The sequence below is a fragment of the Euprymna scolopes genome, chromosome 19, assembly GCF_053919585.1.
Source record: "Euprymna scolopes isolate OS-2025 chromosome 19, ASM5391958v1, whole genome shotgun sequence".
NCBI classification, from domain to species: Eukaryota; Metazoa; Mollusca; class Cephalopoda; order Sepiida; family Sepiolidae; genus Euprymna; species Euprymna scolopes.
Window position 1 is genome coordinate 89,363,772 of NC_136500.1, and position 14,728 is coordinate 89,378,499.

The window sequence follows — 14,728 nt, forward strand, 5'->3', positions numbered from 1 at the left end:
GTATGGAAATTTGGGAAAATCTTTGTAATCGGTTTTCGGCCAGAAATTTGGCTGTTAAGGGGCCAAAGTTCAACGATTTGACCTTTAAGAACTCTACCAAACTCCTCCGCCAATTTGGGGGTCTAAACGCTTGAAATTTTAGAGATAGGTTCCTTGGTCATGGATCTAACTTAATAACTTGATTTGAGCCCAAAACAAATGTTAAGGGGTCATAATAGCGGTCAAAGTTAAAAATATTTGACCTCTGCAGTCTCTACCAAATTACTCAGACAATTTCTGGTCTAAACATTTGAAATTTTACATAAAGGGTATTCAGAGATAGGGCAAGCTTTTTAATTGGTTTGGGTCGAAAATTTTTAGTTACCAATATATAAGTGTATGTATGTTTGCATGTCTACCTAAAACTTTCGACAGAGGCGACGGATTTTTACAAGATCAGTATTGTTTTGAAGTTTGACCTTTCAGACGGCAAATATCGAAAATACAAATATTAATATCTTCACCTTCAACTGGGCACTTTTCTACAAGGGGGAAGGGAGCGCTTTTTTCGCCGATATTTTTGAAAGTTATCCTCTCATTTCGATTGTCTAGCCTTAATTTAAACCTATGTCACTTTCGGTTTGGTGGTAGTCGTAACTGCAAAGACGTCATTTTTCCCCCCGTTCTTTTCCTCCTTCGCGGTACTGGTTCAAGCCTGCCTTCCTACTACCACTTTTTTTTTTTTTTTTACTCAACATACACATCCAAACACCCGGGCAACGCCGGGCTGAAATGCTAGTAAGAGATAATCTAATAACAAAAGATTTCTTGTTTTGATTTTTAAAAAAATCTTAACTCCAGTTTTTCTTCTCGATCACTAGAGTCTTATTAATATCAAAATTTCATGATATTTTGGGGATATGTCCACTTTAAGTATTTCCATTCTTTGTCCCAAAGGGCCTCGCTGCCACGGGCATATATTTGTTGGCTGTGAAATTGTTGTTTTCAAGGATTGCAAGAATTATTGCTTTTAAAAGCACCCGAGAAAGTTGTTAGTTCAAATCTAAAACTGTTTTAATTAAGGGAAACGAGTGTTTTATGTTAACTTTTTTGACACCTAAACAAATATGTTATTTGGTTGTTTACAAGTTTTAAGAATATAAATTTATTTGCTCACTCTCAAACACACACGCAAAAGAAATGTATGTCAGAAGTTGACATTTCTTTAAAAAATTAATAAATAAATAGGTAATTAAACACATGAGCTTCAATCCTAGTTAAAAAAAAAAAAAAAATGGTTTAAAAGAATATTTCCCGCCAAAAAGGTTGTTACCACCAACTATAATGTTGGAACTTGGAATTGGATTTAGTAATTCTCCCCCCCCCCCCCGCTCCCCAATATTTTTTTATTTTTATTATTTCATGGCGCCATACATGCGTGGATAATATAGATTGGTTTGAAACATCCCATGAAAAATAAATTGTCACTGGTAAATGCATTATGCAAAATCAAATCTTACCCAGGAAATGAGTTGAAAAAACTGAATTAAAAAAGAAAAGCAAAAAAAAACAAAAAAAAAAAAACAATTATGAATGAAATAGACACTTCAAAGTCTTGCAGAAAATAGCACGGAAATCGTTAGATTTTGTTATTGTTTAAATGATTTTAACATTGCAGAAGAAAAAAGGTATTCAGTTGAGTGTTAAATGTAGCAAAATGCCATAACTTATTAGACATTAGTGTCCGGCTAATCTTTTTAAGTGTCAGTATTTCAACTGTGAAATTCAAAGCTTGACCTTTGCTTGAATTTAAATCTATTGTTAATGATAAAAGCATCCTTCTTGTTGCAATGTTGGAAACCAGCTAATAAAGTTATCTCTTACTTTTCCCCCTTTCCTCGAATATATAAAGTAAAGCCAGCCTCATTATGGTTTCTTTCTCATCGATAGTTTTCTTCCTACAAAATCAATATTTGATTCTAGTGCTTCATATTTAAGAACCTACATCAATAGCAATTAAGTAAGCTAGTGTGAATTTTGACAAGGTGCAGACTGAGTGCATGATAACTCATATCTGTAAAATAGAATCATTCCCAGGGGTAAATTAAAGATGGCTGACAGAAAAGGGTAGAGGTCAAATGCTGTAGATAAAACAGAGACCATGAAGAATGATGTCACATTTTCGAGCAGAGAGAAAACTAAGATTTTCAAATCAGTCTCTCCATATGAGTCAAGCGGACGAGTTACCGCCAGTTATGTAGAATAATTTACGTCAATATCTGTCCGTGCGCACCACTCATTTCCATTAAGTTGGAAAGTTAAGTTTCAGAAATAAATAATTATCTACGATAACGTTTCTTTCCTGAGTAAATTCTCTCCAAGAAAAACCTTGAAGATAATTCGGCGAACGTCTCCTTCTGTGGTTTTCCTCATGAAGAGTTTTATTCATCATAGTTAAACAAACGTGACGATGAATGGCAACTCTTGAAAAAAAAAAAAAAAAAAAAAGAAGCAGAGAAGGCATAAATGACCTGCGCATATAAACACCCGCGTGTATGTATAAATAGTTTTTGTTATTGAAAATGTTACACTGATTCAACAGTTTTTCTTGAGTTAGTAAAGAGTTAATACATAATAATAATAAAGATACATTATTTGAAAATACTTCGTTCAAACTCCTCGGCATTCACAGGGAACATGAGTTGGAACAGATATATCAAGAGCATTGCCTAGTTTGCTGCGAAGAAGTGAACTCTCTCTACTGTGCTAGAAAATTACTTACGCCTGAAAGTATCCTGTACCTCTACAAGGCCACCATTCGCCCATGCATGAAGTATTGTTGTCACATTTGGTCTGATGCATCTGCTACTAGTCTTTCGCTCCTGGACAGGGTTCAAAAGAGATTTGCTAACCTGATATCATCTAAGCTTAAACTTCTGTCCCATCAAAGAAATATTGCATCCCTCTGCCTGTTTTACAAGTATTTTAATGGTGGATGCTCCCTTGTACCCTCTCGATGTAAATACCCCTGATAAACACAAGCAGCAAAATCCCACCCCTACACAGTAGAGATCTCTCGATGTAAGAAAGCCTTCTACTTCAATAGTTTCTTTCCCAGAACTGCTAGACTTTGGAATTCCCTTCCAGGTTCCTGCTTTCCCAACTGTACTGACATGCAGAAGTTCAAGTGTAATGTGAACAGATATCTTGTTGCTCAACTCCCTACTTATGTCTCAGATAGTAGCCTTCTACATCAAAGTGGCACTGTGTCTTGTTTGGGGTAAAAAAAAATATGCTGTAAGTAGAGAAATGATATGAGAATAATACGATGGATGTCTAATATAAGTGTTAAAGACAGACAGATCTGATGAACTCTGAGATTAAATCTGGACAGTATAAGAAGACGTGTGCAGAACATAAGATTTTGTTGGTATTGGTCGCATTAAAAGAATGGATGAGAGTGATTGGGTCAGTAGATGTAAAACAGTTGAGGTAGCAGATTCTGTTCACAGAGGAAGGCCAAGGAAAATATGGGACGAAGTGATGAGAATGGACCTGAGAGACAGAAGGATAAATAAAGACCTGGCCAGAGATGGTTTAGTTTGGTAGTCAATTTCTACAAGCCATCCAATATATAATAGCATGTAAGACAAATGTTAAACTGAATATTATGATGATCGTTGCAGCATGTTGTTAAGAATAAAATATAATCCGATGTAATTCCCTCCAAAAAATACTTTGTCCTGATCAGAATAAAAAACTGGTCAATCGTTTTATTGTTTGCAGCTCAACGCGGTTTTGTTTACATTGGACTTGAAAATGGCAATGTTATAGTCAGCCTAGAAACAGCTATCTCGTACTGTCTTCCATGGTTCTAAGAAAGAGATTTTGTTCATGGAAGTTTTGCTTAGTTCTAAGTACACTGAAAAAAAAAATGGAATCTATTTACAGTGGTTGTAGCTAGACGAGTTTTAGTTGTGCATGTTTTACAAGGTAGGACCATAGACTGAAAGCCAGTCAAGCACTTGCCATGAAAATTATGATAGAGTAGAAAAAGGCTAGCACCATTTCTTCTGTGAAAAAGGTGCTGTAGGATGGAGGGGAGAGCAAATTCTCCTAAATTTCGAACTCTTGTTTTGTATTTTATCATAGCAGGAAAGAGTACTATGAGCAGCACCTCCCCACCTCCCCACGTGTGAGAACAATGCTCCATCTTAGTATGTACAAGGTGGAACGATAAGTGTCGCCTTAAAGAAGGCAACACTACAGCTTTATTTTAAAACTTTTATTGAAAAAATCAATTCAGATAACTTGATTTTGTAGTAGAGCTGACATCTATTCAATGTAGCCGTCTTCAGCCTCACTCACTGCCTTGATACAGGTCCAGAACTGGGAGCATGCCTTTTCCATAAAACTGAGTCCTGCTGCCACACCCTAGGTCTGCCAGCGGCCACCTGATTGGACCAGGGAATCCCCATTAACTTCAACACATCCAGGTACACTTTGGTGTTGACTTTCAAGCTGACTTTGAAGATGTGAGGTGGCATGATGTGACACTCACTTGAAACCACACCAAAGACCATAACCGTGGCTGGAAACTTTGTTTTCATCACTTTGGGTATGTCCCTGTTATTTGTGGCAATCCAGCGATGCATTTTGGCAATGGTCCTGTTGTCATAACTTGGATCGTTAGAGAGCATGAGTTGCACAGCGGCACATCTCCGATCTCGCTCATTGAACATTATGTCACTTTTAGACATGATAGAAGGTTCCTATCGCTCTTAAGATTTGTACACAACTGGCCAACAAGTAGATGGTCTACAACAGAAAAAGAAAACTGGTTTTCATCAAACGGAAATGGAATCATGCCATCTTTTCTAGGGTGAAAATTTTATTGTTTTACCCTGTATTTGATTCTTATATAGATAGAAGATTGTGCCAAGTCGGAAACAAGTCTCTGAATGTTTCTCTTTTTGGATTTGAGCACTAACATTAAAAGCAATAATGATTTACATGCAAGCCAGCTTGAGATAAGAATAGACAAAAACATAAAGATGGAATAACTTAACTCTAATATCTATTGTTAGATTCAAATATTGGCAAAGTGTATGGACAATCAATATCCCTTTCACTTTCTAATCAATTTGATCAATAGATTTTAATTAGATTTGTTTTTTTTTTTACTCTATTGCAAATATTCTAAGAGAAATAACTCTGCTTATATACCGAGTGTGTGGAAAGTAACATCCTTTTATTAAGTGCTTGTTTTTTTTATTTTATGGCATATCAAACCTTTTTTTGAGTAATTTAGTGTAGAATCCAGTAATTAGGAAAAAAAAGTTTATGCTTAAAGTTCCTTATATCTTCAAATATTTATTCATGGAATTTGGTTTGGTTGTTTTGTTTTACAGTTTCAGGTTATTTAATGCCAAATCTAGTAATTTTGAAAAAAAAAAAAAAAAAAGAAAAGTTTTTATGCTCCAATTTTTTTTATATCTTTAAATATTTATTCATGGTGTTTGGTTTGATTGTTTTGTTGAGGAAATTTGTTTTTGTTTTTAACTTTGCAGATTGAGTTTTGCAAAACGAAACTGAAAATAAGAGATAATATCATAAATGTTTGGTACATTTTAGGTCACAATGCCAGAATCTTCAGGCAGCTCGATCTGGTTGGTAGCATTAGTTATCAAGTGCTTGTAATTTATTACTGAAATATAATTTTTTATATGAACTTTTTTATATGAAATTATAGCATGGCATTTCTTTGAGAATTCAACTTAGGTGCTAGTATTCGCCACTAGCTTCTCAAACCTAAGAACCACAACTGATTTCTCAAATTATTAAAAAAAGGAAGAAAAAAAATGTAATGAGTTCCTACTGATCAAGGTAAAAGAAAACATTGAAAATAGGGATTAATCTGATTCTTCTCCCTTTGTCAGAAACATCACTTATGGTATGTTAGAACTTGCTGTTTTCTGGGTTGTCTGTTGTTTTGAGTTGGTTGTATGCGAAGATTTTCAATACTCTCGGAGTATTCACCATACACCAACTCTCAATCTCTCCAGCTGACTCTTAGGATGAACTGTATTTAAGTTGCTACCATGGCTGCAGCACAGCCAAGATGAATACCAAAAATGACTACAGATTTGTATAAAAGTGGAGCAAATCTGTTAACTAGAGAATAGTAGAAAGCATGATGTAAGGTGTCTTTCTTTTCTGTTTTTTTTTTTTTTTTTTCCTCACCATTTCTGAACTGCTTTTATATTGTTACCTGGACTACAGCACAACCAAGAACAATGACGACTATAGGTTTACATAAAAGTAAGGCAAATCTGTTCTCGACTGAAGAATAGAAGAAAATATGCTTTCAGCTTTTTTTTACAATTTGTCTGTTTTCTGACCGGACTATTTTTTTTTTTTTTTTTTTTAATAGATATTGCTCCAGACAAGGCATGAAGCTACGTGATATAACAAAACTAACAAGAACAAAAAATGATTATCGTTCCTATTTACTTTTCTCTCCACGAGGGCAGAGTTAGATGTAAGGTCAGATGTTTTATGTGAGGAAATCCAGTTCTCTTTGGTACTGGAACAAAAAATAATAATTGCTTCAGTCGAGAAGGGTCTCTTTCACTGTTTATTGACGGACTATTTCTCTGCCATCATTTACTTTGACAGGCGATGCAGTATCCTTGCAAGCTGAATATCAATACCAATCCACAAATGCAATAAGCATAAGACCTCACTGGCTTGTTCATTTTATTCTATATCGACCAGACAATGGCCAGCAATAACAGACTGAATTCAGAACTGTATTAGAAATCTAATCACCTACTTATTTATTTACTTATTTATCTATTTACTTATTTATTTATTTTTTATTTATTTATTTTTTTAAATGAGGTATTTTTTTAACTTTGAAATTCAATAATTTAATTTTTTATTATTTTCTTGTATAATTTATGGAGTAGTACATATTGGAAACCAGCAATCTGGAAAACAGAAAAAAAAAAACTATGGAAAAATGCCAATTCAAGCAGAATTTGAAGGAGAATTTCTTTTTTTTTTTTTTTTTTTTTTTTTTAGTTTTTTTAAAAGTTGGGCCAAAAGTTAACAAGGCCGATAGCTATTAGTCGCGTGCTCTATGAATGCGTGAATGTAGGATTGACATGAAATTCTTAAAGATAAACTAAAATGACCGAAAAATGGGCTGAAATGACTTAAATAAATAAAAAGTAAATGACTTAGAATGACTTTAATGAACTTAAGGATGAATTGAATGACCTTAAGAATGACTTGAATGCTTAAAAAATAACTGGAATCCTTCAAAAACAACTTGAATGATCTGGAGAATGACTTGAATGGCTTTGAGACTGACTGGTTGTAAAGTTGGGTGATCATTTTACATTAAATTAATACAGAAAAGTGATCCCCCACTTTATATCACAATAAGTACAGCATGTAGTAAGAACAGATGGTGTTTATTTGCTCCCCCACTGAGCAAATTAGGCACAAGGCCGTTTTTAATGTGAGGTAAAAACCAGCTCCCCTAAAAGGGGTCACTCTGGTTACCAAAAATAATAATTGTCCCAGTATAGAGGGTTTCCCCTCCATTGACTGGTACAAATTATCTTAAGTGCAGCATCTGCCGGAACAGATACTACACTTTGATCTTGGCCAAAAGGCCAAGAAAAGCGTATTTATTTGCTCCCCCACCGAGCAAATCAGGCACAAGGCTGGTCTTTAATGTGAGGAGTGAAGGGGAAATGGGGACCAACTCCCCAGGGAGTAGGGGAGCCAGATAGTAACAATTGGCATGAAGGTCCGCCCTCACATTCACCACGGTCCTATATGTGGGGCCGCCCCCACATATGGTCCCTGCTTGCAGCATCTGCCGGAACAGACACTACACCCTGATCTTGGCCAAAAGGCCAAGAAAAGCTTAAAAAGCTAAGAACAGCATCTATTAACAACAGACCTTTGATCTTAACCAAAAAGGTCAAGCACAAAAGTGTTACGGACAGACGGACTGACTGACCAATGGACCGACAGAGTGACTTATAGAGTCGCTTGCACACGACTAAAAATAAGGCTATCCTAATATTGTTCTTACGTGGAATTGTCTTATAAAAATTTTCATACTTTTTCTATACCTAAACAGATTTCTTTTCTATTTCTTTCTATTTCAACATTGACTACATATTGATAGAATAATCTGTTGCTATATGAAAAAGGGTCAGTCTACTCTTAAAAGAATGGAAATGGCTACTAAGAAGAATGAAATATTGATATTTTAAGATGGGAATTATTTAGGTCTAACTTTGAAATTCCAATTTGGATTCTTCAAACTATTGTTCTCATTTTTAGCGTTGTTTTCACAACATTTTGGCCGATGTAACCTGCTTCCTTCTTCAGGCGTATCTTGCTAAACTTGGGAATATGCACGGAATTTCAACTGGAATCCCGTATTTAATCCATGGGACTATTCCTAACTAATTTGCAATTATATTTTTGAGTCTTTCTCACACTGAGGATTGAGCCTTCAATCTCCAGAAGTATGTAACTTATAACTGAATTTTACTGAGTGTGTTATCCATTATGCCATGGGTTCTTGTGGATACTCAGGAGGAGAGCACTAGTCTGAAGATTCCAAATAATACAAATTTATTTTGTACATTAAGCAATTCGTCAGCTAGTCTTCTAGATGGAGAAACCATGGTAGTGGTAAAAACATAGGTACACTCACTTCATTTCTTAGTGTTTGCCACTTCTGACTTAATACTAGGAATACAGCAGTAATAAAGATCAATACAGTTACATATCAATAATAGAAAGATGTTATAACTATATATATATAATCGGTACAGTTTCAACAGATGCACCTCGGATTATTGCTATTTTAGAATTTAGCATCTTCACAATTGGATTTTTACCATATCCTTTTTCTCTCTTTTTCCTGTTTCTTGCTGTGCCATCCAAATTGAATCCCTATAACTGTTAAATGACCTTTTACGTAAATATGATAAACTTCATATTATTTGTTTCTTCTAATGCAAAATTTTATGTATATTTTGCAAGCCTTTTCCCTCTAATGAGAAGTGTATTCTTCGAAAGTCCATGGAATAAGGGTTTTTCTTGTTTTATTTGTATTCTTTGTTGAATAATTAAAATTTTGTATACCTTCCTTACAGGCTTAAAAGGGTTTTGGAAAATTTGAAAAAACATTTTTTCAACTTCAAGATTTTTGTTATATATATATATATGCTAGCAAAAGTACCCGTCGTTGACTGGGTTCAGAAACAGCCTACAGAAAATAGACTCTGATTTATGAAAGTATGATGGATTATGAAAAGGAAGGGTTGTAAAGAGATAGCTTCGAATTTGGGGGTATCAAAACCAAAGCAAAATATGATGAAAGTAATATGAAATAGATAAACCCCATAATTTATTATACCATACCTGTTCACACTGAAACACTTATCACAATATTCTGTGGATCTATATTAAAAAACCTTGTTAAACTTTGTCGGGTTCAAAAACAGCCTACAGAAAATGGACTCTGATTTATGGAAGTATGATAGATTATGAAAAGGAAGGGTTGTAAAGAGATAGCTTCGAATTTGGGGGTATCAAAACCAAAGCAAAATATGATGAAAGTAAAAATAAAATAGATAAACCCCATAATTTATTATACCATACCTGTTCACACTGAAACACTTATCACAATATTCTGTGGATCTACATTAAAAAACCTTGCTAAACTTTGTGAGATATTTCCATTGTATGGAGGTCAGGCACGAACAAACACCCCATAACTTTATTATACTATATTTCTTCAAACTGAAACATAATTATCAAAGTATACTTACGCAGATAGATATGAAAAGTCTTTATTAAAGTTTGTGCCTATTTCCATTCTATGGAGGCCAGGCGCGAACACAGACCCCACAATTTTAGTATGCCATCCCTATTTAAGTTAATAATACTTTAATATGTATGTTTTATGTACATCTATATCAAAAACACTTGTAAACGTATTTTTTTTAATTTTTACATTTTTTATCTCCATACTTTGTGGACCAGGCGTGTACGCAGACCCCACAATTTTAATGAATCATCCTTATACCGGATCAAACATACCCATTCCTGTGTCTCGATACATCTTCTATCATGATATGTGATCAGTTTTCTATAATAGTCAACCATATAGGAGCCTATTCGTGACCAGACACACACAGACGTTCAGCTTTATATTATATATATATATATATATATATATATATATATATATATACGTATGTGAAAATATTTAACCAATAAACTCTTAACACATAAAACTGGTCACATAAGACTGAAATTAACAGGAAATAGTAATCATACACCAAGGATGGTTTATGATGAGTAAAATCTTTGTTTGGATGGATGAATAATGTTTACAGAAATATGCCAGCAAGTTGAAATACAAAATGTCCATTTCAGTTTACTTACATATTTTTATTACTTTTATGTATCCATAAATTCATTCATAGCTTTCAGTGGTTTAATTTTAAGTCTTTCTTATTTATCTGTTCATAATTCAAATGGTAGCGTTGGAGCAATAAATGTTCTGGTTTCCATTCTAGCTGATGCCACTCATGTCATTTTTTAAAACTTTTCCAATCAGCACACCTAATAAAAGGAGAGGGTAATGCCTGTGAGTATGGTACTATGGCAACAGAGCAGATACTACACTACCCATACCCAAAATAAAGAAGGGAGGTACATTTAGCGCTCCAGCTGCATTCCCTACCGTTTGAGCTATCAGCAGATAAATAAGAAAGATTTAAAATTAAACCACTTCTAGCTATGATTGAATTTGCGCATGCGTAAAACTAATAGAAATATGTCGGCAAGCTGAAATCAACAGTTTGCATTTCAACTTGCTGATATATTTCTGTATGCGTTATTCATCCACCCAAACAAAGAATTTACTCGTTATAAACCATCATTGGTGTAGGATTACTATTTTTTGTTAATTTTAGTGCTAAGTTTAGTTTAAGAGTTTATTTGTTAAATATTTACACACGCACATACACGTATATCTACTGTTTTATTTATACAGATTAATGAACAGTTAGCATTAAAAAAAAAAAAATGATGCCGGACTTTTAAACATCAAAAACGTTATTTTTATTATCTGGATTCTTCAGATTACTGTTCTCATGTTGAGGTTTATTTTCGCAACGTTTCGGTTGATGTAACCTCTAACCTTCTTCAGGTGTGTATTGTTGAACTCGAGAATCTGCGCAGAACTGTTTATTTAATTCACAAGAGTAGCATGCTTTCATTCTATCAGATCTGACTGAGTTGAAGTAATTCACGGTTGTATTAAAAAAATCAATCCTCTTAAAGATTCAGAAATATATCAACGACTTTAGTGAATAAGAAATTTTTTTTTTCTCAAACTGGAAAGCATAGAAAAAAAAGTTGTAAATCTGTATAGAAAAAAAAAAAAAACGTCTCCCGGAAATAGATTTGCATTCTCTCTTCCCTTTGTGTGACAGGACATATATATGTTTACAAATAAGAATACATTAATGCTTTATTATAAATTGGAGGAAGAGAGTAATTCTTTTGCCTCGATGAAATAACTTAGATTTTCAAAATATCATTTAAAAAATGGCTTTCGTTAAAAGTCGCTTTTCCTTGTTTAGAAAGCCATTCGGCAGAAGTGACGTCAGACAAATTTTAAGATACTGGTAACCAACACTGTATATAATGTAGCCTTTTTATTTATTTATTTTTTTAAATAAGTTGGGCTGGTGCATTTGCTACTAGTCTCTTACTCCTGGACAGGGTTCAGAAGAAAGTCGCCAACCTGATAGGTCCTGAACTGTCATCTAAGCTTCAACCACTGTCCCATCGACGAAATATCGTATCATTCTGCCTGTTCTACAAGTATTTTAATGGTGAATGCGCCGACGAACTACAAGTAGTACTTTTGTAAGCCGAAATAGCTTGAAAACTGCTGGGTCCTTCAGCCTCACTTTCTTTCTCACTTTGACCCAGAACTTTCTTTACGGGGGGGGGGGACTTTCTTCTCCTCTCACCGTTTTCTCTACTTGAGCAAAAGCACAGTCGCCTAGCCGTTCGAGTTCAGTTTTTTATTCCTTTCAAATCTTGGGAATTCTTGCATTTAGTCTCGCCCTCTTTCCCATAAAACCAACCACACCTACCGCTTCTTCTTCTTCCGCTTCTTCCTCGCCAAGTCCCTATATATTGACAACAAACAGAACAGACTTTCTGTCTTTTGGAGGTGAGTGCATTAGAAGAATTACTACTACACACTGGTACCCTCTCGACGTAAATACCCCCGATAAGCAGCAAAATTCCACCCCACACAGTAGAGATCCCTAGATATAAGAAAGCCTTCTACTCAGATAGTTTCTTTCCCAGAACTGCTAGACTTTGGAACTCCCTTCCGGGTTCCTGCTTTCCCAACTGTACTGACATGCAGAAGTTCAAATGTAATGCAAACAGACATCTTGCTGCTCATCTCCCTAGATAGTATCTCTGCAACTTATGCCCTCGATAGTAGCCCCCGTACATCAAAGTAGCACTGTGCCTTCTTTGGAGTGAAAATGGAATTAAAAAAAAAAAAAAGTATAAAAATAGAAGTACAGTCTTTATTTGAACTTTTATAACGAAATTATAACTTTTATGTTTATGAACTTTTTTTTAAATCAAACATCAGAGATGCTGATATTGTTATTTTATTTTTTATTTTTTTTACATCGACCCCCCCCCCTCCCCAATGTAAACAAATTTTTTGTGAAATGGTAAATGTCGGCACATTACTTACGGAAAAACGGTTAATTAAACTGCAAAAGCACCTGTTAATCGAATACCCTCCCCTAAAAAGAACAAAAAACATAAAAATGTTTCGTGGTTATGGTTTTGCAAACCGCCCGTGAAAACTTTATTTTTTTATAAATTAAAAAAAAACACATTTTTTTTTTTTTTTTAACTTTCTTATTTGAAAGATTCCTACGCGATGTGTACGACGCCCCACTACGCCCGTTCGCACGCGAACGTATTATGTAAGAAAAACACTACAGAAGGCGGTGAAATGGCACAGAATAGCACCAAGGTCTAGGGGTTCATACCATGCAAACGGTAAATTTGCGGCGGGTTTGATTACCAAATTCGTTGTCAGCGATCTCGAATACCCCTAAAAAAACAAAAATGGTCACTTTTCTGCTGTAGCGTAAGGTAACATTTACCTTTTTTTTTCTTTTTTTTTTACATCAAACATAAAAATATAACTGTTATAAAAAATATTTATTAATTGGTTTTGTTTTGTGTTTTTCAATGAGATTTTGTTAAAAAATATTTATAAACTGTTTTTTTTGTTTGATTAAAATATATTTATATGTTAAAAAAAAAGCAGTTCATAAATATTTCTTTCATGACAGTTCTATTTTTATGTTTGATATGAAAAAAAAAATTGCCAACACCTGATGTTTGATTAAAAAACAAAAACAATGCATTAACATGTTTTTATTATAAAGCTTGTAATTTTGATTTAAAAGTTCGAATAAAGAGACCGTTTGAATAAAATTTAAATTTTTATATTTGTCAAAAAAACAAAAAACAAAAAAAAACTACATTATATACAATGTTAGTCATCCGTACCTTAAAATTTGTATGACGTCACTTCTGCCGAATGGCTTTTGTAAACATAAAAGTGCGACTCTTTAACGAAAGCCGAAAAAATATCTTCAAAGCTAAATACGACGAGTTTCTGTTCATAAAACTAGTGAAAGCTCCCAGAATGAATCGGCGGGAGGGGATAAAAAAATTAATAATAATTAAAAAAAAAAAAAAAAAAAAAAAAAAAAAAAAAAAAAACAGCAGCTAAAGAAAGTAAAAAGTGACGCCAAGCTTCCGCCGCGGCGAGGCTGACTCCTTTGTAGCATGACGTGTGATATTGTGGTAACAACATAGTTTCCTGTTGATATACCTTTTTAAGATAACAGGAAGATGATGCCTGACTCTTTGCTTTTTACACTTTTACAAATGCCTCATTCACCCTCTTTAAGCATTAAATGAACAAGAAAGTTGGTCTTATCAGTTTGCACATGGATCCTTGCCGAATATTGTTTCCAATAGAAAAAAAAAAAAAAAAAAAAAAAAAACTGACGATAGGTTCTCACCGAACTGCCTCATAATCAAGCGTTTGAGAATAATTTAAATCCTGAAAATTCTTTTTCTTTTTTTGATAATTGGAACTTTTTTTTTTTTTTGAAAATTACTTATTAACAATTATTTTTAATCTCAAATAGTCCTGAATAATATATTTTTGTATCATAGTTTGAGAATTTTAGTCAGACACACATACAAACAAATAAATACTGTTTGTTTATATATAGATAGTATATAACTCTATGGAATGTTTGCATGTACACTACAGTTAGTTCTAACGAAAATTAAGTTTCTTTCATTTTTGATTTCTTTTACTTGGTGGTCACCACTAGCAGTGTCAGAAATTTCGTGAAAACTATTGAATAATTCCACCCGCTATCTTTCAAAGCTTATAACTCCTCGAAAAATGTAATTCAAGCCCTAATTTTTTTCAATTAAAGGAGCAAGGACCAAGGTTTCATTTAAAAAAAAAACAAAAAAAAACAACGTAGTTTTCTTTTTTTTTTAAGTTTTAAACTTCGGACTTTACAGGTAAATTTCTAAAAAACACTACTTTTTTTTTGTT

The 14,728-nt window shown here is 33.9% G+C and overlaps 1 protein-coding gene and 1 pseudogene across 2 annotated transcripts in view; one reads left to right on the forward strand and one right to left on the reverse strand.

Moving 5' to 3' along the window:
- Positions 1-14,728, forward strand: part of LOC145239828 (Golgi-associated PDZ and coiled-coil motif-containing protein-like) — a 455,294-nt gene that overhangs the window by 154,715 nt on the left and 285,851 nt on the right. The window lies entirely within an intron of this gene.
- Positions 7,464-7,677, reverse strand: LOC145240550 (U2 spliceosomal RNA; annotated as a pseudogene).